Consider the following 26926-nt stretch of genomic DNA (forward strand, 5'->3'; position numbering starts at 1 on the left):
CAGCTTACATTCTAGGCCAGGAGTTCTCAACCTGTTTGAACCTGTGGGTACCTTAAGAAGTCTGACACAAAGTAGTGGGTGCAGGAGTTGGGGGCAACCAGATACTGGCTACCACAAGTGGCTGCTCTATGGGGCAAAGTCTTCTACAAATGTTGGGGAGTTAGGTTATGCATAAGCATAATAGTAACACTTATTTCAAGCAGAACAGTACACCATTGCTGATGCAAAATGGAAAGTGATGGGGTTGTTAAATCAATCCAAACCAAAGAAACAAAGAAAACTGAACTGGTGTTAATATTGTTAGATATTTGCAAACCTCTTTATTCTCTGGATTGGAGTTACTTAAAGAAGGCTATACATAACTATGGGTTTGGAGACAGATTTTTAAAATGCAGTCCATGTGATTTATTCTACAGCCATTGCAAATATTTCCATTAACTAGAAACTAAGCCCGGTGCACTTTAAATACAGCGGGCGCTAGCAGGCTTATAGAGCTGGGCGGGGTGGCTGTGCGACTTGGTGGCAGCCGGCTGTGCACCCAAGGCTGGGGATGGTCCGGCCTGTGTGGCTCTCCCGGCATCTGCCGCCTCCTCCATGTGGTCTCCTGGTGCGGCATGTACCTGATGTGTAGGACGGCACGCTCTAAATGGCGGTCGGCATGCTCGGCGGCGGGAGATAGTGCGGGGGGTGTTGTTCTGGAGCCGGGAAGCGCCGCTGTTGCAGCCACCGTGCCCTATGTTGGCTGGGCCAGCTGCGAGGTGGCATCTTTGAAGGAGGATGTCAGGAATCAGGCTGAGCCCAGCCGGTGGAGTCCCAAGTGAAAGCGCATTAAGAATCCAACAGTCGGTTGCAAATTCTAAAGCAGAGCTTTATTAGGCAAAGTCCACAGTTAGCTGAGCATGCCAAGATCTTCCTAAGCAAAGATCTTGATAATAACAAAGTACAAGCGAAACGGGTGGGGCAGATATAGGGTTCACCAAATAAAGGAGGGGTGCTCAGAGGGTTTGGCGGGAGAGCGGGTAGGAATGACAAAAGGGGTCCTGTTCCCAGGCTACCAGATGGCCAGGTGCCTTATCGGGAAGATGGCACATTGTTGAGACTTAGCTGTCTCCGCAAGGACACTTACAGTGAGATTGATACAGTTGTTGGGGCTCCTCGCCCGCTGGGAAAGGAAGGGAGGAAACTTCTCCGAGGACAGGTTTATTGCTTTATGGCCTTGGGCTGCCTCGGCCGGAGGAAGCCTGAGAAAGTGGGAATATGCAGGAACAGTGGGGAACAGGATGGCATGAACCAGGGGGGTCATGACAGAGGACAGCCACAGCCATTGGCAGCACTGGTGCAGCTGGTGGCGGGGCCGCTGAGTCGGGGGCAGGCGGCACCAGATCGGGCGCTGTTGGTGGCACAGCTGCAGGCTAGGCCGTGGCCGCAGTTTTGCGGAAGGCAGCTGGGGAGGTGGGGAGGCACTGTGTCCATGGCTGGGGCTGGCACCAGGTCCTCCTTGAGGCGCGGGCAGGCGGCGACCTGCCGTCTCTGGGGCCACGAAGGAAATGGCAGTTAGCTGCATGCGGTTGAGGTGGGGGGGGCGGATTGGGAGGCGCGAAGCATAGCACAGCTCACAATTGGTCCCTTGCCGCCGGACTGACAATCAGAGGGCCCAATCGGCAGGTGCTTTGTGCCTGCCAATTGGGCCCTCCAATTGTCAGTCCGAGGGAAGGGGTCTATCGGCACCCTTCCTCATCCCGGACAGGGCCTGCTGACGGAGCCCTTACTCTTTTATTTTATCCGTTCCGTGAGGAGCGGTTAAAGATAAAGTGGTGAAAGGTAAAGTCAAAATTAGTTGTGGGACTAAACAAGGCTATTGCTCTTCATTTTAATGTTAGAACCTGGGCGCTCATTCCACCAGGTAGGGGCCAGGACCGAAAAGGCTCTGGCCCTGGTCGAGGTCAGGCGTGCTTCTCTAGGGCCAGGAATGATCAGGAGATTCTCCCCCGCCGAGTGTAATGCCCTGTGGGGGATATAGGGCGGTAGGCGGTCCCTCAGGTATGTGGGTCCCAACCCGTGTATAGCCTTAAAGGTCAAAACCAGAACCTTGAACCTGATCTGGGCAGCAATTGGCAACCAATGCAGCTGCCTCAGCACAGGCTGGATATGGGCCCTCCACGGTATACCAGTAAGGACCTAAGCAGCTGCGTTTTGCACTAGCTGGAGTTTCCGGATCAGAGACAAGGGTAGGCCAGCGTAGAGCGAGTTACAGAAATCTATTCTGGAGGTGAATGTCGCATGGATCACTGTAGCCAAGTGGTCAGGGGACAGGTAGGGCGCTAGTAGTCGGGCCTGGCGAAGATAGAAAAACGCCTGACCCACTACTCTCTTGACCTTGAGCCTCCATAGTCAGGGAGGTATCGATGGTCACCCCCAGATTCCTGGCCTGGGGCGCGATGGTAAGTTGCGCTCCTGCCAGGGTGGGTAGGTGCGCTACCTGGTCCTTCCCTCTGCCTCCCAGCCATAGGACCTCTGACTTGGAGGGGTTGAGTTTCAGGTGATAAAATGTGGGGATGAAGTTAATCTATTAACAGTGCATGCAGATGGAATGTTATTAACAATAAATAATCTAAATAGAGCTATAAAACCATTAAAAGATGAGCTTGAAAAATTTAGATTGGTTTCAGGATTGGAAGTTAATTTTTTAAAATCTAACCTCTGTAATATTAATCCAAAAATCCAACTGGAGGTTTCTCATAGCCTGAAAATTCCATTAGTGGCATAGATGTTTAAATACCTAGGCATTACAATTGGAAAAAAACATTATTAGGACATATCAATATAATTATTAGTCATTATGGGCACACATACTTACCAATCTAAATAAGTGGGGAAAACAAAAGAATGGTTAAAATGTATATAGTTCATAAATTATCATATTTATTCAATGTGCTACCATGGCATATTCCTGATAAGATCCTGAGGAAATGGCAACAGTATATACCATTTTTTTAAAAAAATTAAGAACAATTGGTGCTTGGAAATATCATTCAATTAAATATGGGGGATGGGGAGTTCCCAATATAACTTTATATTATGAAGCCTGCCAGTTAAGGCATGTTATCCACTTTTTATCTTTGTCTAAAGAAGTAAAGAGATTGTATATTGAAAAACAGGAATTAGAAGAAAGGGGGGGGGGACAGCAGGTATTATTTTCTAATAAGTTTGGGGAAAAGAAATTTACATTGTACCATATGAGTTTCCTTTACAGTCCAATAATAACTTGGAATAAATAGAGGAAGAAGTTATATCCGGGAATTTCCCCACTTACACTGATCTTTTGTCATCCAGAATTCCAAGCCCTTAAACCTTATGCCAAGAAAATTCACAGACTTCTGGATAAACAGTTATATTTTTAAAACTTCCAGAAATTATTGGAAGGGGAGGATAGTCTTTTCATAGAAATAGGGAGTAACTTTTTCCTGGTTCTATATGGTTAATGAAGCATCAATTATTTTCCTTTCTAAGCAAAAGAGGCTAGAGTCCAGGGGCGGAGGACAGAAGCTGCAGGGGGAAGTTTGCTGGCTGTACCCTGATTGGCCCTATTGCAACTTGGACAGCCGGACACGTTCCACCCACCAGGCTGTTTCACAAATATATAGAGGAACCATGGATAAGGATGGTATTATACACCTGTATGTTAACCATAGTCAAGGTAAATACTGTTGGAGAGAATGTGGGCAATTAGGGACTGCCCTATAGTCTAGAGATTCGGGAGTAATATTTTAATGAAATTCAAGATATAACAAAGGAAAAATTAATCCCCTTGACCGCTTTTGCTTTTCTTAATCTGTATGAAAAACAGAATGCATGTTGTAATTATAAGACTTTAACGAATTTTATGTTGGTAGCAGCTAGAATGGTAATTGCATGTAATTGGAAAGATGCCAAAGCTTTGACAAAAAAAAATTGGTGGAACAAATTGAAACAATTTATAATATTAGAAAAAATAACTAGTAATATTAAAATTATTAGAGGGATTTGAAACAAGGAAGATTTTTACTTTACTCAACTACAGAAACCTCTCTGTTAGCAGTATATGGAAAATGGTGATGTAATTATGCAATTCTGTGATGGCTCTGTTTGTTGTATATTTCCCCTCCCCTCCCTCTCCTGCATGTGAGGGAGAGAAAAGGGTAAAGTCATCATACCAACATTTTAGGCTTGGTTACTGTCCAGAAAAGGCAGAGGATACAAAGCCATCAAATATTTTAAAAACCACATTCTTTTAATGCAATATTATGTTTTTTTTAAAAATGTCTGCCATTCAAACTACTACATTGTAAAATGATAGCAAAACAGTAGGACACCCATTTCAAAGTGGCAAAATGGCCAGCAAGCTAATACATTGCAAACAGACAATATAGTAATGATACATAACTGAAAGTAGGAGGCAGATAAAAAGTAGGTTGGTGAATGGCTGAGAAGAGAATGAGGCAGAGGATATGGGGATTTCCAGGAGGAGGAAAAGAAGAAATAGTGAGAGGAGGGGAATGCAGAACAAAATGAAGTGCTCCCTGCAAGTCCTCGTGGATTTCCTCCCACACAAGTGAGTTTGGCTCAGTTACTGGCATCACACAACTGGGCCATAGATTTTCCAGGTGCTGCTGGGGTGTGCGTGGAAATGTGGGCAGATGGAGGTAGATAGGCTGTTGTCTGGGAAGGAAGCAGTAAAAGGGGAGGTGCTGCAGAGGCTTTCAGAAAGACAAAATAGTGCAGGAGGGGAAAATTAGATTTTATTTTATTGATGTGGAAACATCTACTGGTGCAGTCCATCAAACGGAAGTCTACGGACATGACATCTGTAGTCCCACCCCCAGGGACTGCACCAGTAGATGGAGAGCATGGATGGCTTTGAAGAGCAAGCGCCAGTGGCAGCTGGCAAGGTGCAGAGCTGAGCCCCATTTGCTATGCTGCTGCCACCCTCAGCATAGTGCTGGCAGCCTTGGAGGATGAGCAGTAGCAGTGAATGGGGCTTGGACCCAGGCCTCTCTACCTGCCTCTCTACCTGCTTGTCCTCTGAGGCCTCCACCACCCTCAGGAGAGCTTGAGCAGCCTCAATTGCAAGCAGCAGTGGCAAACAGGGCTCAGCTGTGAGCCTCACCAGCCACCTTGGCTGCTCATCCTACGAGGCCACTGCCACTTTCTGGAGTGTGCGGGTAGTCTTGGAAATAAGTGGCGGCGGGGGCGGAAGTGGCTGGCTAGGCTTACAGCCAAGCCCCATTTGCCATGCTGCTGCTGCCTGTCTTCCAAGACTGCCCACACCCTCAGGAGAGTGCGGGTGGCCTCAGAGGATGAGCAAAAGCAGCGAATGGGGCTCAGCTCCGGGCCTCGCCACTCGCCACCACTGCTTGTTCTCCAAGGCCACCCCCCACCCTCAGCAGAGCGCAGGCACCCTTGAAGAGTGAGTGGCAGCAGCTGGTGAGCCCCAGAGCCCAGCCCCATTTGCTGCCCAGCTGCTGCCTGCCCTCCAAGCCTGCCCCTGCCCTCTGGAGAGTGCAGACAGATGGAGGAGGCAGGAGCAGAGGCAGCACAGCAGCCAGGGCCTGGCACCCGGACTTGCCAGTTATTGCTCTGGCTATTATGTGGGATGTTTCCACATAATGGCTGAGAAATTTATATTTCGATTTTTATCCCACCACTCTTGATATACCCTTGCAGGTCTCCATGAGTGATGGGTTTGCAGAAAAAGCTGAAATCTAAAAAGAAACTAACAGACACTGGTGGGAGAGCCCCTCAATAGAAACAGAAACAAAATGCCCTCCGTGGCCATTCCTAGACAACCACAATAATATTTTTTGTCTTCAAGCCTTTGTTTTTCTCAATAAAAGACAAGAGAATGGGCAGGCCTTTTCCATGTGCCCCTGCCTGCTATAAGGCTGGAATGGTTGCAAGCCATTCTGGCAGTCCCTTTCATTTTCCTCCCTTGGAAGGGGGTAGCAAAAGAGAGCGAGGGAAGCAAAAATGATCAATTAATCATCTGAAGCAAAACCACGAATCGATTCAGGCTTCTCTGATTCAGTCAGTTCATTTCAGTGCATGTCGCAATTCAGCTCTGGGAAGACGAAAGAAAGAAAGAAAGAAAGAAAGAAAGAAAGAAAGAAAGAAAGAAAGAAAGAAAGAAAGAAAGAAAGAAAGAAAAATCCAAATTGCATATCCTTATTCTGCACGTTTTATAGAAGCACCAAGGTTTTTCCTTTTACCTAGGCTGCTACACACAGTGTGCCTAGTTCAGCCAGTCACTCCATTCACACATGTATTTAAGTGGTCATGTTTGGTGAGGTGGCCAGCAGCTTTCCACAGATGTCTGTGCCTACAGGCAGTTTTTCTGGGCTGCCTGCAAGTGGGAAGTTGCTTGGCTGGGCTGAGGGAAATGGAACTAAAGAGATTCTGTCTGCAGCACATGAACAACGGTTCATCCTTCCAGGATCTCAGGTGGCAGACAAAGCAGCTCAAAGCACCCTGGCTGGAGGAGGTGGCAGCAAGTAGTGCGTTCTGGCACCTGCCTCAGTCCAGTGTGGCATGCAGGCCCCAAGGGGACTGGCTGAACAGAGTGCAGGACCAAATCAGCCCCTTATGGTTCTGGGTTGGGCAATCTCTGGAGATCTGGGGGAAGGGTCAGCATTTGGGGAGTGGAGGTGCCTCAGCATAGGGTTTCATATCCTAATATCAGCTTTTCTGATATTTGGACTGGTTCTCCCCCCCATTGCTTGTGGGCCAGATAAAAGCCCTGGAGGGACTGGTTCTGGATCCCAGGCCATATGGACTGGTTCTGGATCTGCCATAGAAGGTGCCACTGTTTTTGGGTTCTTCCATGTCTGTCTGCAGAAGCTATCCCCAGGTGTAATACATGATTCCTTGGGCAAGGAATAAACAGCCTCTATGCTGCAATTGTTGAGTGAAAATCTGAACTTATTAAATGGTGCTGGTAGGAGTGGGAGCTGTGCGCTCATCATCAGGAAACTAACAACAACATTACAATTGTGCCTGAAACACCATTCTTGGAACAATTTGCTATTGCGGCTTTGATGATTTCATCAGACATAGCAAGTAGACTGACAAATTGACTCAAGTGAAAGGTCACTGAGAAGAATTGAGGATAAAAGCATCTGGAGTTAAAATTTAAAAATTCGCATTAGTTTAGGCTTGTTGTGTAGGTGTTGTTCTGTAATTTGGCAGCTTCTTTCACTTCCAGTTGGGAATGCAGAAAATAAAAATTCTTGGCGGTTTGTTGGGGGGAAGCAGATCAATTGCAGAGTTTTGGCAAGTTCGGCACAAATAAATGATGTGCTGGAATTGTTTCATAATGTTGGTGAACTCAGGAGTGAACTGCAAGAGGAAAAATAATAGGTCTCTATGGAATAAGAACACACAAATGCTTGAGTCAGTTACATACAGAGATATGTAAAAAACACAATATATGTTTATTGAGCTTGAAGTCTCAGAGTCTGGCATACTTCGCTCTTTCTGCCATACAAGAATCCATGTCAAAGTGGGGATTTAAACCCCTTGGTTTGGGTTTGCCTAATTTTTGTTGATCTCAATTCATTGATGATTCTTTAACACCACTTGCATGCCATTCAATCATAATATATATGCCATTGTATAACTCTATACCATTTCACTCCATTTAAGCCTTTGATACTGTTTATCTTCAACTTTAAAAGTAGCATAGAAAATGCATTCATTTTAATGGGAATATTCAGCATGCATAAGGGGAAAGTCGTGGAGAAAAAGCCAGCCCAGTAGCACTGTAGATATAGTTTTTGTGACTCAAAGTTCACTTCATCAGATACAAATAAGAATCAAGATCCATTAGTTCTAATATCCAGGTGAAACGGTGGGAAGGGTATTACTCAATGCAAAATAAGGACTTAGAGCCATTCTACACAATGACCAATGTTGCTAAATGTTTGCAGTACGCAGAAACGCTATATTTAATAGTGGAATTTCGTCATTCCGCATAACTTCAATTCTAGCGGAATATTGAAGTCCCAGTAGCAGTCTATTCATTCCCCACAGGTTTCCGGTCTCGCCAGAATTGCAACAAAGGAGGCAATATTTTTCTGCGCTTCTTCCCGCCCCTGGCCATCAATCAAACAGAACAGCCAATGAACTATTGTGTTCGTGCTCCCGGAAAGTGCCTTTCCCTTTAAAAACTGTATTTTAAAAAAACCCAAAACACCAGCAGCAACGAATATTTGTTCATTCATTGTCTCAGAAAGACCTTTTTCGCTGGAGTAGGAGCTGGCGCTTAATAGTTTACACGCTCTTCAAGTAAAAAACAAAACAAAAACCCACCCGATGGGCGTAATTTGTGGCCGAAATTATGGGCAGTGTCTAACAGGGGGATGTATTGTGCTCAGAAACCTTAAAGACAATTGCAGAAGGGAGCTTTGTTTTACTGTTAAACACTTCTGTGGAGAAACTTCAGCCGGAGAAGCCTCGCTTATTCGTTGCTTTCGTCAGTTTAAGGGGGGAAAAATGGCGAGCGTGTCTCTGAAAGCTCGGGGGCGAGAGCTAGGGAGGGACATTCTTTCTACCGCTATTTTGAGAATGCACATGTCTTTTGCTGTTGTGTTGCGGCTTGTTCTCAGAAGTGTAGCGTTTTTTTCAGGGAGAATACACTTTTTTGGATTTCCCCTAAACGCTATAAAATTCCGATTGTTGCTGGAGTTTGGAAGTCATGCGGAAAGTTAAATTAGTAGCGTTTACATAAGGTTAGACTACAGCTACACTTAAGTTGTGTGGAATGGCCCTTATAATTGACTGAATCACAGGGTCATTTGACTAGGGTAGACTTTTGAAAAGATTGGGTTTGGCTCTGCTGAAAACTTTTCTTGTAATAGTAAAGGCACAACACATCTGTAAGTGGGATAGCAAGGAAGAAGCAGTGTCTCACCCAAATAGAAGAAGTGGGTCTGGTCTTCCCACTGTGTATGAAGCATTTCTGTTGAACTGTATGGCATTAGTACAAAATCATACCAGTGAGTAATGGTTACAGGCAGAACACATACCAGGTTCATTGTTTATGTTGCCAACCTCTCAGATCCACTGATATAAATTTATTCTGATGACTCCAGTAGATCAGGAGAATATTGCATAGCAATGTATCATTTTGCCTTTTATTGTTATATTCTGCTTACCAAGTGCAATGGATCTGATTGCAGTTTCCTCACAAACCCACTTTCAGATCCTTTCGCTTTCCCCCTCCCACGTCTCCTTCCCATTTTTGTCTCTGAATTGTTATAACCCACGTCTGCACATTGCACTGTCACTGATTCTAGACGAGTATATTTTTTAAAAGATATGCCATCTGTAACTTGCAGCCCTATTGTATTACTGCTATACAAGCAAGCCATTGCAGATTCTTTCAAGTCTGTAACTTGCTTCACATTAACACACTGTGTTTTTATAGCACTATTTCAAAATTTATGGCCCTTTTTCCTAAGGTGCTTGTTCCAGTTGCATCTTATATTTCATCAAATATGGTAAAGAAACCATGAGAATAAATTGATGCGCCATATGAACCTCTCTCTGTAAATGGATGATGCCAAATTGCTATAAAATCGTTTTCCTTTTTGAGCTCTGTTGAACTGTTAGTGGGTTGATGAGGACAGAGTCTGTAGGGAATCATTATGTCCATTTAAGGCACCTAGGCTTTTATGCTTCAGTTCAAAATGCCTGAGGGTGAGGATTTAAAATGGATGAAGTGGAGAAATTTGCACTTCCTTAAAAAAACATGGAGCATTTCCTTCCATGTGTCAGAAATGAAAACAGAAAATACAAACTAATTCATCATGAAATATTCATTTTATGGTTCCCCCTGTAGCCCTTTTCTCCCCAACCCAACTAGTCATATTTTCTTTTTTTCCTTGTCAGCTTTATGGCTTATAACGGTGATGGACGATCTTCCCTTCTATATATCATGTAAAAGAATTCAGTCTAGAAGTCTACTTGTGTTCACAGCTTGCTTTCTGCCACCCCACCAAGTCTCCTTCCAACACATGGAGGTAAGTATCATATAGGGACATCAGCACAGCAAAGGATGATATTTTATTGTTTGGGATTAATTGGACACTGGTGTAAAATGAGGAAACTGTCATGCGTAAGAGTTAATGTGAGTTAGTGATATATTGGGATCCATTAGCTAAAGCACATTCATTCCACATTTGAAGCTTTTCCTTTTCCGTTTCCCCCCTTGTCTTCCATTCAAGCATACTTTTCCAAATGTAAATTACTCTCTCCTCTCCTTAGACACTGCATAAACTTCAAGCGATCCATAGCATGGATTGCAATACAAAAACTTGTATTTCAGTTGGATAACTTGGAGTTGACATTAAAGAGGACAAAAAGCTTCCCAAAGGTTGCCAATATCATTCTCATAAATGATAAGAATGAAGTCTTTCTGATTAGTTTGCTCTCCAAAATCAACAGTCAGGAATAGAGTAGATTCAGATGATCCTGTTTTTCATCTTATCATTGCAACTAGAGTGTAAAAGATACAATCCAGTCCTCTGGGTCTATAACCGAAGGGGCTCTGAGCATGAAATAAATTGAATTGGGCTAGAGTTGTCAGCAGTGCCTTGACAAATGCTTGGAGATTTTTAGGGTGATGCCTAGGAAGATGGAGTTTGGGAAGGATGTAACATCACTCCTGGATGATGCTCTAGTAATGTTCTCTAATCTATGTTAAAGACCATAGAGACATGGGGACATTCTTAAAGTATCGCTATGAAGGCCGTTTTATGGACAGATTTTCCTCCTTAATTTCTGAAGGGCAGAGGACTGGGGCTTCAGACAGTGGTCTACAACCCTCAGGAAGACAAATGACAAGGGGTGTGTGCGGTTGAAACTTCTACTACACCACAGAGATTACATGCCCTGAACTGTGTGTCAGTTCACAGAAGGTCTCCACGGCACACAAAGCCCTGACCCAAACTGGTGAGAAAGTGGAGGGATTACCGGAGAAGGCTTAAATGGCTGGCATCCATTTACCCCATCCATTTTGCTCCCCCCTGCTTTGAAGTGTGTGTGTGGGGGGGAGGCAAAATGGATTTAATAGCTTGCAGCTTGGAAGCAGAAGAAAGTGAAACTGATCAGTCGAATTGCTGGCAGCCATTTAAACCTAACAGGTCACCTACAAATCCATGTTGCTCAGTTTAAATAGCCTGAAAATCAGGTAAATGACTATTGGTTCAAGTGCTCAGAACTGGCCAAGTTCATGCTGAATTTCAGTTTGTGAGCTAGTTCGTGCCCAGTCCAACTGTTTGGACTTCAATTGGTGTGGTTTTAAATACCTTCCAAGTATCCTCTAGGGATTTGAATCTCTTGTGTTTTCACTTCAGTTTCACTCTTATTTATGATGAATAGGATTTAAAATTTCATTTTGATTGAAAATTATGTTTGAACATGCACACTCATGATGAGAAAGAATTGTTATTACCAAAGCAATAGTTAAAAAAAAAACAGTACAAGTTCTCTTCTTGATCTACCATTTTGATTGACTTTCTTGGTTACAAATTGGGGCATAGTTAAGTTACAGTCAACCTGCTTTGTAGGACTGAACATGTGAACATATTGGGTGTAGCCAATGTTGAGCCAACTCCAAAATATTCCTACCTATGGAGGCTGTTTATTATAAAAATGTATCAGTCTTAAAGGAGTTTAAAGCTACAAAAGTGCAGTATGATATCATGACTTTCCAATCAGCAAGTTCCTTAACTTGCAGGATAAATAAACATGTGTAATACAATTCTGGTGCACACCAGATACCATTTTACCATTTTATATCAGAATTGAATTACAGATGTTTATTTACCTTGCAAAGCAAGGCACTTGCTAATTGTAACTGTCTATAATGGGCCACTTATATACATTTACCATACATTATACATTTATGTAATTTTACACAATTTCTTTATTTTTAAGTAAATTTTGATGGTACTGGCATTCATGGGAGTGGTGCATGTTGTTATATGATTAGTAGTCTCATTCCTACTTGGGCAGCAGTGAGGACGGAATGCATTGCTTGTCCATTTTTGCTCATTTTGCCTCTCTGACCTTGAAATATGTATGCTCATAGTGATTTCAAAGGGTAAAGGGAGATATTTCCCACTTCAAATAGAGAAGTTAAGAATTGTTGCAGAACACAGTTGATGAATTCTAAGTTTTGATACTCAGATCATGCCTGTTTATATATAAATAAAACCTTGCTAGTGGTGACTGATGGAAAATTTGGCAGCCCCACCAGAAGAATTTAATGGCTGATTGTGCTTGACTATGTTAAACCCAAGGCCAATCAGAAGCTACAATGATTTACTTACCTACTTGCTTACATACTTATTTGTCATGCAGCCAGGCCTTCTGACATCACTAAGTCTCAGAGTAAGCTGATTTCTGGCTTTTATCTACCATGTAACCTGCCCACTTTTTCATCTCTCCTCTTGAAAACAGGTTTAAGGATTATCCTATTGAAATATATTCATTGCTATTTTCATTAACAAGAAATGTTAATGCTCAAAAATTTATAAAGGCACTCGTCTTTATGTATGTCATATGACGTGCTACAAATCTAGTCATTTTGATGTGTTCCATGGTTTTTGTAAGAATCTGATGATGTTTACAGAGTTGAATTTTGGAAAGGCAGATAAATAAAGCAAATAATGTTGAATATAAAACAAATAATGCTGAATGTGGGAAAAATTCAAGCCATATGAATGATGGGTAAAGAATAACAAACTTTAACAAATTCCCAGTTTGTTCAATACTATTTTAAAGCATTGCTATCCAAATGTAATAAAAATCAAGTCTTTTCTCTTCTATCTTATTTCTCATTTCCCTCTCAGTGTGTTTCAGTGCTTGGAATGTCAAGAAGATTTTTTCTCTTATCAGTTCTGATAAGAATGTTTTTTCTCTTATCAGAACTCTGCAAATTCCAGCCAACTTCATCTCCCCAGATCAGTTCTTGGATTCCCACCCATTTCATATATATATCATACATACATACATATGCATATACATACATACATACATACATATGCATATGCATATACATACATACATACATACATACATATGCATATACATACATACATATGCATATAAAAGGTTTCCCCTGTGTAAGCACCGAGTCATGTCTGACCCTTGGGGTGATGCCCTCCAGCGTTTTCATGGCAGACTCAATACGGGGTGGTTTGCCAGTGCCTTCCCCAGTCATTACCGTTTACCCCCCAGCAAGCTGGGTACTCATTTTACCGACCTCGGGAGGATGGAAGGCTGAGTCAACCTTGAGCCGGCTGCTGGGATTGAACTGATGGACATGGGAAGCCTATAATTGAGGAGAAGGTGAGGAAACTGTCCTTCCCATTAACTGATACACTGAGTCAACCTTGAGCCGGCTGCTGGGATTGAACTCCCAGCCTCATGGGCAAAGCTTTCAGACGGCTGCCTTACCACTCTGCGCCACAAGAGGCTCTACATATGCATATACATACATACATATGCATATACATACACACATACTTACCATATAATATTTAATCAAACTGGTTGCAATTTCAATCATTAGTACTCTAATTTATGTGTTGTTATTAAAGAATCCACTCAGCATTTCCGCTCATCAGTAAAAATAGCGTTACTCCAGCTAAAAGGCATAGCGCTAAATATTATCACGCCTCCCGGCTACTCCTCACCTTTTTGCAGTCTCGCTCTTGTCTGCTGCCTTTTTGCACTTTTTGCACTTCTGACCCTCCACAAGTGCTGCTGGAAATGGCAGAAGAGAGCAACACACTTTATACACAACTCTCTTCTGCCTGTCAGTCAATCCAGGCAACCAATCCCCTTTCTCCATGTTTTAAAGGCCCCGCGATGCCTGCTATTTTTTTTAATTCACACTTCTCTGTTTAAACACCTATGCTATAATCATAGATTCATAGTGCTTTTTGAATGCCACTCCTTATGGTATCACAAGTCTTGATACTTAAATTAATCACATTCCTGATTTTTTTTTTTGGGGGGGGAGACTTCAGAGAGGCATACTTTGTGTCAAAACTTTTAGAAAAAAATTATTTCTGCATGCTTGTCCACCTATTTGTTGCTACAAGCAGTTCACCTTTAAAAAAGAAAAGAAATTCCCATCCCTGGAGTGGGACATTGGAAGTAGAGGTAGCACTTCTTCGCCTCCATACATTTCTTTTGATGCTGGACTGCTGGTTGTCTGCTGGGGGATAGCGCATTTTAGGGATTCACCAACTCGCACTTTAAAATGGTGGATATAGCGAGCAGTTTGCCGGCCACAGGAGGTTGATGATGTCATGTGAAGCAGCCGGAATACAGCCTCTTCACCAGGCAAGCATGATGCTAAATTTATGGCGTGCAGAAAAACTCACTGTTTCTCTTTTATGGACAAGTGATAGAAATTCATCTAGCAGATTTTTACTAAGGCCATCAGATACATTCAAATACAGCATGGTTTTTTTTAAAGATATAAAAGACCATAATATGTTGAAAACAAAAGCCAACCTTGACTTATTTGAAAGGTCAAAGAAATACAATCTAATTTACTACTTCTAGCTGAGGTTAGCAGAATAAGCTACATCTGTTCTTATAACTCAAAATGTAGACTGTATACCTTTGTTATAAAATTTATGTGGAGTATTTTATAGATTAGTACTACTGTGCTGGTAATGAATTTTCACTTTATTTAGTAAGCCCGGCTTAAAGAAATGTTTCTCCGCTTGCTGACTCAGCTGACAGCACTCGCCTTTATATATGTCAAATGATGTCCAGAAATTCATAAGGCAAAACGGTGTATAAGCACTGATTTAGCAATCATGGACTTTTCTGGCAGTATCCATTGGAAACCAAGTCTGTAAATTTTATTAGTATGAAATATTTCTAATGGGAGTTGACAAACAGTTGAATGGATTTGCTTTTTCTCTGTACTTGGCAAAAGGAAAGGGGTGGAAAAGTCTCTTACACAATGAGGAATGCATTCATACTGACACCCATTCATCTCCATTTTGGAAAATATCATTTAAGAGTTTTTAAACTGTTGGTGAAATTATAGTGAGCTGCAGGGAAGCTGCAAAAATTTTATGAGCATAATAAAATTGTCATTGTAATACCATTATAGGGTGTGGGGACAATATAGATTTATTTTGAATTACACATTGTCCTTATGCCAGGTTAAAAAAATCCACAAGGAGGAATTATGACTTGTAATAGAAGCAGTTGTTGAAAGAATTCAGAGAACCAGAGAGCCAGGAAAAAAGTCCTATAGAAGTGCATTGTGTTCCCAGTTAATGTTACCATTTGCATCAAGAGTAGTGAAGCCTGTAACTGCATGTAGTCTACTTTTGAACACTGTAAATTATAGCTGGAAGAGAAACTAGTTAATAAAACAGTCAGGAAAAGTGGCACTGCGTCTACTAAATGATTGGCAGAGCTTCATCAAGATGTTTCTGGAAACTCTCAGGGTCGGCTGATGGTAATTGTGTGTGTGTGTGTGAGAGAGAGATTCAGAATTGTTTGTATCAATATATCCTGGTGTTCACAATCTGAAAAGTTATTTGGCATACCATGACATTTTCTACAAGTTTGAAATGGTACTAACTTTTCCTGGAGCTATTTTGCACTCTCGAAGCCATTGTTGAAATCCTGTGGATGCAACCAGAAGATAATTAAAGCAAACAAGAAACCCAAACTTTAGACTTGTAACCAAATTATTTTTTCCAGTAGCTGTTTTGTAAACAGTAATGAAACAAAAAATGGTACAAGTACATAATTATACATGGTAGATTCTACTTTTCCCCCCTAAGACTTCTTTTTGATACCCCCCCCTCTCTGAAACAAAAAACTTCTGATGAGACTATTCTATTTTAGTTTGAAAACATACGTATCATGTATCAACTTGCTGGAGGAATATCCATTCAGAAAATCAGTGGAAATCAAAGGGATGGAGGAGATAGGAGGCCTGGGACAAGCCGTAAAATTTGCAACTTGATCCCAGACCCCTGAATGAATATCCAGATCAAAACTTTTGTATGAAGCCTCCAGCCTATAATCACTTGAAAAAGATAATAAGACATTTATCTTTTGCTTCCTAAGGTCATTCAGTTAATTGCTGAGTCTACTTAATTCATCATTCTGGTGAAGATCAGGTACTTTGTTATAATAGAAAATGTTTCAGACTTACAGACACGTTCAACTTGTATACAGATTTTCATGAATTCACAGTTCATTCCATGAAAAGCAGGGTTATTGCATTATGACGTTGCGGTATTGTAACAAGCAAGGTCTTTTTTATGTCCCTGGAGAACTAAAAACAAGAAAAGCCAAGCCACTGTGTATAATTTCCTCTTCCCCCCAAACCAAGTACAGCAAAACAATAACTATTTAATACATAAGAAAGGACATGTGCACTACAGCAGATAATTATAAATTAAATGCAGCAGGCCCACCAGAGTCTCAAGTGCTATTCTGGAAGCTGTGAGTGAGGTCCTGGAAGCTAAATAGAGAACACAGTCCATATAAAGAATCACTGTTGGTTTCTCATAGAAATACACCCAAAGCAAATGAAAGTTGTATCTTCTTGAGATTAATACTGGTGATGTTATATTAAGACAACAATTGCAAACACTGAAGAAGTAATAGAAAGCGGGACTGAATACCTGGAACTCTGTTCTGGTTGCAAAATTATTTAGGATTGCACTTAATAAATCTCAAGCAGATACAACTTTTTGCCTATTGGTTTCATTTGCTTTAGCTAAACAGAGAACGCAAGGGATTTAGCTGGCTTACCCATTGTGTTCTCTATTTAGCTTGCAGGACCTCACTCACAGCTTCCAGAATGGCACCCAGGACTCCGGTGTGCCTGTTGCATTTAATTTATAATTATCTGCTGTATTGTGCATGTCCTTTGTTATGCATTAAATAGTTATTGTTTTGCTGTACTTGGTTTTGATTTTTTTAAATACACAGTGGCTTGGTTTTTCTTGTTTTCAGTCCTCCAGGGACTAAAAAAGATATGTCCTTGCTTGTTATAACACCGCAATGTCATAAAACAATAACCTTGTTAAAAAAAAAAGATTTTGGACTTGGAGGGGTGATGGTGCTCAAATGCAACAAAAAAGCACTGGAAGATGAGTGGGGATTTTTGCCATGTGACAGTGATTGACAAGTTAAAAAAAATGGTGGGAAGTTTTCATTTCCTGTCCCTCCACTATCACATGCGGAAACAATTCTGGGGGGAAACAGGGGGCAAACTGGGGGGAAGGGGGACAAAGGCTCCCCAAAGTGGACATGGGAAAATGTCTTGGGAGCAATCTTAAGGCAAAAAAACAGAGGACATTGTGACAATCTGGGTTGCAAACTAGACTGAATTGTGATTAATAGTATTTGGAAAGAGATCATTTTATTTCATCAAACCACCCACAGGTTACTTTTCATCAAAAGTCATACAATAAACTATTACAAACAACTGTTAGTAAATTTGTTAGTGTAAACTGTACTCTGATTTTGTCAGTTCTGAATGTCCAACCAATTACTATCACATCTCTGGATTTCTGTTTATAATGTCCTCCTCTGGAATTCAGGTCAGTCCCCTCTTCATTTCATACTCACAACAACTCTGCGGATTAGGTGAGGCTGGGAGGCACAGTGATTGGGAGGGACAGTGACTTATCTAGTGAGCTTCATAACAAAGTGCGGATTTGAACCTAGACCTCCAAAGTGATAATCTTTGCCCACTGCACCACATTAAATGATGGACATTTCAAAGAGTGTCACAGTAAGTGCTCACAATTATTATTAGTTACATTTTTTAACATATATAAATGAACATTGGCATGAGTACACAGAACTCCAGTTAGTAGTTTTATTCCTTTGGCATGACTCCATCTCAAATACTAGGTGGCAGTACAGTGGCACAGGTCTCTTAAAAAACAACAGCAACAATGAGCTTTAGGTAAATAAAATGCCATAAAGTGCTGGTTACTTAAGTTGTTACTGGAGAAAATACACTGTTGCATACGGCCACTTCTGCCAAATGGCTTGCTGTGATGTGACCATTATCTTTATGCTACCATGACAACAGCTTCCACTTAGTAGCTTTTAAGAAGCCATCCCAGTACACTGTGATCATGAGTGTTAGGGCCAAAACATGACAGTTTCATTGACAAAATGTTCAGTAACTAAGGTGCCAGCCTCCTGGTGTGGGAAAGAATTCCCAAGGAACCAACCCCAGTTTTAAGCAGTGGTGGCGGTGGGGGGGGGGGGAAGCCCCTTGGGCTGATGATGTTTTGAGGAAGACCTGAAAGCAGCATCATGTATCTCTAGGCTTTAAAATATTGTTTCTGGTGATTTTTAAAGAGGTGTGATGTTACTTCCGGGTTTTCCTTGGAAGTGATATCATACTGTCATTGACAGCCACCCCCACCTCCATTTCCCCCCTCAATATCCTGCTGATTGCCAGGCTGTATCTGGCAACACAATCAGTAATAGATGAAGAATTTTTCCTTTGACTTCACTACTTTGAAAGCTGATTATAAAATACCTTTCCATAATCATGCACTCTATGTTTTCCTTCTCCACAATTACAATTATGGGCCTCCTGGCCTTCAACATGCACATCCAAATATTATTCACTGCCAATGAGGCATTTCTATGTGTTGATGAATCGTTTTATTTATGCTTCCATGACTTTGGCTAATATGCTTGCTTGGCATCCATGGTACAGTAAATTTCATACAGCATGACCAGCATACTTAATTAGTATCTTTCTCATATGCAGTTGTTTAGGCTCCCTCCTCAACCCCCAGTTTTCCCTTCTCTTCTTCTTCGGCTGCTGCACAGTTCTACAAAATGACAATAATGCACACAGCAGCTCTGCTGGCTACAAAGGCTGGGGGGGGGGGGGGGGGAGAGCCGTAAGAGGATCTCTCTGTGCTCACACCTGTTTTAAGATTTGTTATGGTTAAAAAAGAAAGCTGTAGGGATTCACTCTGTTTCTTCCTTGTAGACCCCAGTGGAATATACTATTAAACTACAGGGAGGAGAAAAAGCCGTCAGTGCACTTAAATATACTTATGTCAAATCCATCCCATTCTTCCTGCCTTCTTTCCTCAATCTAGCCACCATTCCCAAGGGCTGGAGAACATTACAACCCATTCACTTTATATGAATGGGCACAAACAGACTTTTTCACCATTTCAATATGTCTACATTTGCAGGCATATCCTGTAGGCCAACTGAAACAGCCTTAATTTCAATTTACTGTCTCCCACAGGGGCATGCCATTCTCCCGAATGTGGAAAAAAGAAACCCTCAATAGCCACCCCCTCCTCCTCTCTCAGGTTAAAGTTCTGATCAGGAAGTAAAATTTTGCTCAAGATTAATGGACTGTAGTTTTGATGCTTCTAACAGGAGCACTTGATATTTATTGAACAAGCAATGAACACATCCCCCCCCCCCCCCACACACACACACATTTGGGAGGCTTTCTGAAGAACTAAAAACTAACTGAACCACAAATGTAACTAAACAAAACTGTGTAATTAAGAGAAGTTTTTACAAAATGAAAACCCCAAATCTGCCACAACTGGGAAACATTTTGAAAGTGTAGCTAACATGTACTGTCGTGAAAATGAAATTATTTCTTAGTTCTACCATCCTCAGATGTGAATAGAGCAAAAAGGGTAACACCCTCAAACAAGTTCTAAGTATAGGGTCACTTGTTTCAAAGATCCTTCCCAATTTAACTGGAGTACGAGAAAGACTGAGCTAGTATGTGTTGGAAATTTCTTCTCCCTGGAATCCAAATATTAGCTTCATAGCTCTTCCACAAAGTTTAAACCTCAAGATTAAGCCTCTCATCTCTAAACATAGTCCACATTCAGTCATATTTTAATTAATGTCAAAGACTGTTAAAATAAAGAGGGAATGTGAACTACATTTATAGTTCTGCTGGATATTTAGGAATTATGGATGATTTATTACTATTTGTCATCACTGATAGACAAATATCACAATGCTCAATCTGAAACTACTAATTTTTAATGAGAATCTCATTTGAAAAGACTTGATAAATTATAATATATCTTTGATTTGATGGAGATGTTTGCAAAATGTCTGGATATACTAGAGTTGCCAACTTCCACAGAATTACAACTGATATCCAGATCACAGATTTCTGTGGAGAAAATGGCTGCTCCTGAGGGTGGACTCTATGATCCCATCCCTGCTGAGCCCCATCCTCTCCCCAGACTCCACAGTCTCCAGGCTCCACCTCGGAAATCTCCAGGAATTTCACAACACAAATTAAAACACAAAATAAAACCATTAAAACCAACAAAATAACCATGTCCTGAAAACAATTCAAAGCATTACTAGAATATAAACAAAATCATATAAGCAACAATTAAAATGCTGGGAAGGAAGGAGGGACCTTTTCTACTCAGAAAAGGCCACAGCTGACTAGCCAGTTGAACATGCTAAAAGGTACTCCTGACTACAACACATCAAACAGTAGGCCTATGTCCAACAGAAGCCCTTACTTATAAACCTACTCCTTCAAGGGAAGTGCATCTTTCTAGACCACCGTTCTAGGTGGGATTGGGAGGCACGATTCAGCAGTGATTCCAGATCTACCTAGAAAGCAGGTTTCAGAAAATGCAGAAGACTAACAGAGCAGATAACCTTAAATCTTGAATCAGACATTCCAGTCACCAGTAGCACCATTACACTAGGACTCAGCTTCAGTTTATTTGCCCATATCCACTCTAAAATGGCTTCCAGGCAGCAGCTTAAAGTTTCTACAGCACCATCTTCTGAAACCTACCTTTAACATATGACTGGAATCACTGCAGAATTGTGCCTCTCAATCCCAGCCCAGGAAGGTGGTCTAGAAAGATACTGTGATCAATGGTACTAAAGGCTGCTGAGAGGTCCAGGAGAATCAACAGAGTCACACATCTTTTGTCTGTCTCCTGTTCTAAGTCATCTAGTAGGGCCACTGAGGCTGTCCCAGTCCCAAAACCACCAGACATTATCTAAACAGCTTGCTTCATCCAGGGAAGCTTGTAGTTGTTCAGCCACCACCCATTCAATCATCTTGTTCAAGAATGGAATATTTGAGACTAGATTATGTCTATTGAGATCACCAGAGTTCAGGGTAGGCATCATTGGAAGTGGATCCTCAAACTGAATATACTGAAAAGTGTCCAAACAACTGTATAGATTGGGACCCCGGCCCTATCTTACCCTGACACTGCAAATGTAGAATCCAGATTGGAACAGATGCAAGAGATTTCAACTGTAAAGTGCTGAACAAAACAGATGTAGTGGGCCATTCCAAAAGGCCTCTGATCACCTAGAATAGCGTTATGGCCAACTCTGTGCAGACACAATGGTGGAAGGAAGGTGCTTTCATTAAAAAAAATTATTTTCAGGGCTCTGGGGGAAGACAGTTTCAGTCCGCGAGATAAATGCTGTGCTGTGATTGGTGGTTTGCTGTGATTGACAAGCCAAGGAGTGGGGGGAGAAGTTTGGCTTGTTTTCCCTTGTAGCCTCATCAGGAAGCCAAAAGCCCAATGAGGCAGAAGGAAAACGTGGGAGGGGTCTCCCGTGAGGAGACATGCAGATGCGCGGTTTACAACCATGCATTTCCAAGCAGGAGGAAGCGTGAGGTTTGCTGATTTTCCTGATTTTCCAGGGAGGATCAGTGTTTTGAAATAACTAAGTTTAGCTAAAAAGATCTGAGAAAAACTAAATGTTGAGCTATTATGGCCTCAGATACAGAGAAATTAGTTGATTTTATATCCCATTAATGGAGATGGATTTAATTTTGTCTCAACTAACTTCTCTCAGAGTTACAACTTCTCTCAAAGGGAATTTAGTATAATTAACTTTCTCTGTATCATAGCAAATATACTTTCTACACAGAAAGATGGTTCCTTAAAAGTTGATTTTGTTTTGGCTTACATATGTTTTACTTTTCTTCCAGCCTATTTTATAGGTCACAGTGCTGATCCAAAATGGATAACCTCAAGCTTCTGTAGAGTACTACAGCATAATAACAATTTAGCAGTTTCCTTTTATCCACAGGAAGTCCTGATCTTATAAATGTTTTACAAATTAAAGAATATATTGTGACAATATTTCATAAACCAGATGGGACGCATAAATGTTGCATTTAAATCGTAGAGAGATTTGAACCCAGAATTAAAAATGTTGAGGAGTCAAGTTATGAAGTTATGTTATGGCCAAAGATGTTGAACATATTAACTTTGTATCTATACCAATTGAAAAGAATGTGGTAAATTTTCTATTTGAAACAATGTTTTGTTTAAAGAATAAAATACAAATCAGATTATATAAAATAAATGCTTAACAAATTCTATTATCACTGTTGTGATCATTTTTACCTAGCTATTACCAGCTCTTCTTCCATCTTGGATTCCTTTTAGGTCTCAGGCATTTTACTGGGTTTCTGGCCAGTCATTAGCTTTGTTTCTAGATATCCTTTTACAAGGCATGCCTTTAATTATAAAACACTGATTCTTAAATGGTGAATATAACCAACAGTGAATGACAGGAATTTTAGATTGGGTTATCAGACTGGATATAATGTAGCACAGTGGAGAAGAGTTACATTTAACCATTTTTAAGAATGTTCACCTGGAGAAAAAAATGCCAGAAAATACTTTACCAATATTTTTTCAGTACTTCTACGCCAAATACAGATTCATGGCATATTCTGGAAAAGATTGACAACTGGCTATCCAGTGTCAGTGGGTACGGTATTGCTAACAGTATGGGGATGTGAACATTTATATATGTGGAATGGTGGTTTGTATGAGCATATAGTGCAACTGCAAGGCATATAAAAATTGATCTAAGTACCAAAGATAAGAGATATTCTTGTAGAATGAGTTCTTACAGGATATAGATCTCTCATAGAGAACTAAGATGCTGCTGAATGGGCAAGAAATGTATATAGCAGTTAGTTTGTAAGATTAATGTGCAGACTGGATTGTCAACATGAACCTAGCTACACCCACCATACTTTATCATAGTAACTTTTTTGTGTCTTGTGGTACAAATGGGAATTTTGATCATAGTCTTCTTTCTCATACACAAGACTACCTTATTGTACAAGTTTCTCTCTGGACCAGAAAGCAATACTGTATCTCCAGATTAATGGAAGAAATGATTCCTTTGTTAATGTGGGAACATCTACTGGCACCCCCCCCCCCCGAACGGAAATGATAACAGACGTGATATCCATTAGTCCCGCCCCAGGGAGTGTGCCAATAGATGAAGGTGGCTGTGGGGTGCATTGCTGAGATGGCAGCCGAGGACCACAGAAGATGGGTGGTGGTGGCTGGCAAGGCCCAGCGCTCAGTCCCACTTGCTCTGCTGCTGCCAGGACAAAGGAGCTGGGGCCAAGAGCAGGCCTGACCTCAGAAGATGGGCAATGGCAGCTGGCGAATCTGGCACTGAGCCCAATTGCACCACCACCTCGCCCACCTTCTATGCACGGTCCCACCCTCAGGAGAGTGGGGCAGCAGTGGAGGCCTGAAGAGGGTGGCTGTGGGGCGGGTGGGTGATGTGGCAGAGTCTGTGTGTACATGCATGTGAGGGTATCTGTAGATCTGCAAGAGAGACAGCGGGGAGGGGGCAAGGAGGAGGTTGGGGAAGTAAGAGGGAGGGAGAGAGAAGGGGGAGGAAGGAATCTGTGTGTGCATGTATGTCTGTGTGTCTGAGAGACAACAGGTGAGGGAGCAGGGAGGAGGTGGGGGAAGCTTTTATGCTGGGATGAAGGGATGGAGGCAAGGAGCAGGAGCCCCAGATCAGATAGATGTTTCCACATAACCTGTGCGAATCTGATGGTCATTAATTTTATTGAATTGTTCTGAGAGTTCACAGTATAAGAGCAGAAAGTGGCAGTAGCTAAGCTGGGTGTTTTGCTAATTAGCTGGAAATCTACTTTGCAAGTAGAGAGACAAAGGTTGCTACTACCCTCCATTAGGAGGCACACAGGAAAGGTGTAAAGTAAGGAGTAATTACTGACCTTTAGCCTGACAAGCAAGTTCCTGTATGCTCAGTTAGAGCAGGTGATTCAGAAAACTGATATCTGAACAGCTGCAGGCAGGGCAATACATTTTCAGAATGCAGCTTGCTGAGGATGATCTGCCCACTGATGACAGCTCTCTGCAGTCTGTGACATATGAACATCTTAGCACCATGTGGACTAGGCATGCTAGTGCTGCAGGGAATCTTGATGGTATCATTTTCCCTGTTAGTCCTGATTTTGCTAATATTGACCCAGTTTTAAGCTCAGATGCCACATTTGGATTTTTAAATTCCTACAGCCTGTTTGTAAATTTACACTGTAAATTATCTGCAAAAGAACCTCTAGGCAGGGGATATATATCACTGGAAATAATTGTCAATAAGGAGCATTTATGCTAGGCAATTAGCACAGCTCCTGGAAGGTACACCAACCTGTATTAGGTTGTGGGATTGGAAAGGATGTTTTGCAGCAGGAAAGAAATGCTGACAAACCATTAATGGTTATATGGATTGGAATGGTGGTCCAGTTTAGGTTTCAGCATAACAGAAACGAACAAATTTTTTTTTTAAGAAAGGGGGAAACTGAATGACAGGATAAATAGACTAGCTGTAAAGTACCTACTTTTGATATTTTCATATTATCATTGTAGGTCTATTGGATTCCTTTGTCCACTAGTGACAGAAAGCTAGAAGAAGAAGAGTTGGTTCTTATATGCCACTTTTCTCTACCCAAAGGAGACTCAAAGCGGCTTACAATCCCCTTCCCTTTCCTCTCCCCATAACAGACACCCTGTGAGGTAGGTGAGGCTAAGAGAGCCCCGATATCACTGCTCCGTAAGAACAGCTCTATTAGTGCTGTGGCGAGCCCAAGGTCACCCAGCTGGCTGCACATGGGGGAGCAGGGAATCAAACCTGGCTTGCCAGATTAGAAGTCCCCGCTCATAACCACTACATCAAGCTGGAAGACACATTCTGTTCCTTTTGTGTTTGCTGTCCATCTAATTTTCATATCTGTTGTTTCATATCAGGATAGTTAAGGTGTTACGCCAAATGAGTGTCTGTAAGGACACGTGTCTAAATTTTGTTGTGGGGAATCAGCTAGTAGAGCCAGCAAGAGGCAGTGTGGTATAACGTGGGACCTTGTATTGCACAGTTTACTGGGTAATTATGTCACTGAGATAGAACCAAGGCAGACAATGATCTAAACATGAAAGGATTTTATTAACACACACTAATTAGACAAAAGACAACACATGCACACTCTAGCATAGAAATGTACATTCCTAGCCACTAGCACACAAGGAAAAGGCTTATAGGGGAGGAACCTATACTAAGGGTTGATTGGAAGTGATATCTACCTGTCTTCTGGGTAGAGCAGAGTTCCGGAGGTCCAGGGAAGCAATTTGGGGCGACGGACGAGGGACCAAGATGAATGTCGGGCAGCGTTTCTGTAGCCTGGAAACTGACTGCACTTTGTAGCTGTGGGAGCCCAATATTTAAAGGAAATTTGTGGCCTGAGGTTTCAGGAGGCTTATCGTACCTTGTCTAGGGCTTGGACAAAGTGTTTGATGGCCAGTAACAATTGTAGCCAGGTCCCAACAAAGAAATGGGTTGCTGAGACAAAGAAACTAGCTGCTGGGAATATGGAGAAATATTTCCTATCTAGAAGGGCTGATGGCCCATTTCTGGCAAATCCTGGATGATTGCTTGTGCCTGGGGATAGTGGTAAGGGAAAAAACAAAGACCAAATCTTGGATTAGATTGGGTGTTGAAAGAGACTGGCCAGTTCCCTTTACAAGACAATGTGCTTGGCTGGCTGGAGGGGAGTCTTGGGTGGGGTGCCTTTGTCTCTCTGTAGTTGCTAGGTGTGCTGACAAACTCCTCTTTTGTTTGCAAGCAAGTAGGTTGGGGGAAACCTAACTCCAAGTCCTGCTTCAGAGCCAGAAGTGGGTTTTAGTTGCTCTCCCATTATGCTTTGCAAGGCTTGACCTGGCTTTTTTCTCTCTGGTGCCAGGGTCTGCGCAGGAGTGTCAGGAAGGGTTGACACGGGTGTGCCAGCCTTTGATGGAGGGGTGACAGCCCACATAACAAAGGTGGGAGCTTTGGGAGCCCATTTGAGAATAGGTTTCTGCATCTGCCAAGGAATCCATAAAACTGGATAGGCCCAACATGCCCCAGACGCTGTTAGACCATTTGAGGGAGGGTACCAAGGACCGTATGAGCCTCTTGTGACGCAGAGTGGTAAGGCAGCAGAAATGCAGTCTGAAAGCTCTGCCCATGAGGCTGGGAGTTCAATCCCAGCAGTCGGCTTAAGGTTGACTCAGCCTTCCATCCTTCCAAGGTCAGTAAAATGAGTACCCAGCTTGCTGGGGGGTAAACGGTCATGACTGGGGAAGGCACTGGCAAACCACCCCGTATTGAGTCTGCCAAGAAAACGCTGGAGGGCATCACCCCAAGGGTCAGACATGACTCGGTGCTTGCACAGGGGATACCTTTACCTTTTTACCAAGGACCGTATTGCAAGTAGTTTATAAGAAGAATGATTTATAAATTGGCTATAGTGTGTTAGATTTGTCTTCTCTTCATCTAAGGAATCAAATAGCAGAAACAGTTCCAATAATCTTGATGTGTTGTTCCAGCCATAGAAAATGTATTTTGTGTGTCTGTATCAGCATATAACCAGTTAAATGGAATCAATGCCATGTACATACAATATATTACTTGCAGTGGGACATACCAAAAGGTATGCTATAGGTCATGGCTTTCAGCTAGACATGTAGGCTTAGTGGCTAAAGCATTCTTGGAGCTT

The 26926-nt window shown here is 42.0% G+C and overlaps 1 long non-coding RNA gene across 1 annotated transcript; it reads left to right on the forward strand.

The window, feature by feature from the left end:
- The first annotated feature begins 9971 nt into the window (after nucleotides 1–9971).
- On the forward strand, nucleotides 9972–22356 carry LOC143837815 (uncharacterized). The gene is made up of 3 exons (XR_013231105.1): nucleotides 9972–10055; nucleotides 16153–16205; nucleotides 22046–22356. It is a non-coding gene; the product is annotated as an uncharacterized LOC143837815 (long non-coding RNA).
- Nucleotides 22357–26926: the final 4570 nt, after the last annotated feature.

This window comes from Paroedura picta, chromosome 1, assembly GCF_049243985.1.
Source record: "Paroedura picta isolate Pp20150507F chromosome 1, Ppicta_v3.0, whole genome shotgun sequence".
Lineage (NCBI taxonomy): Eukaryota > Metazoa > Chordata > Lepidosauria > Squamata > Gekkonidae > Paroedura > Paroedura picta.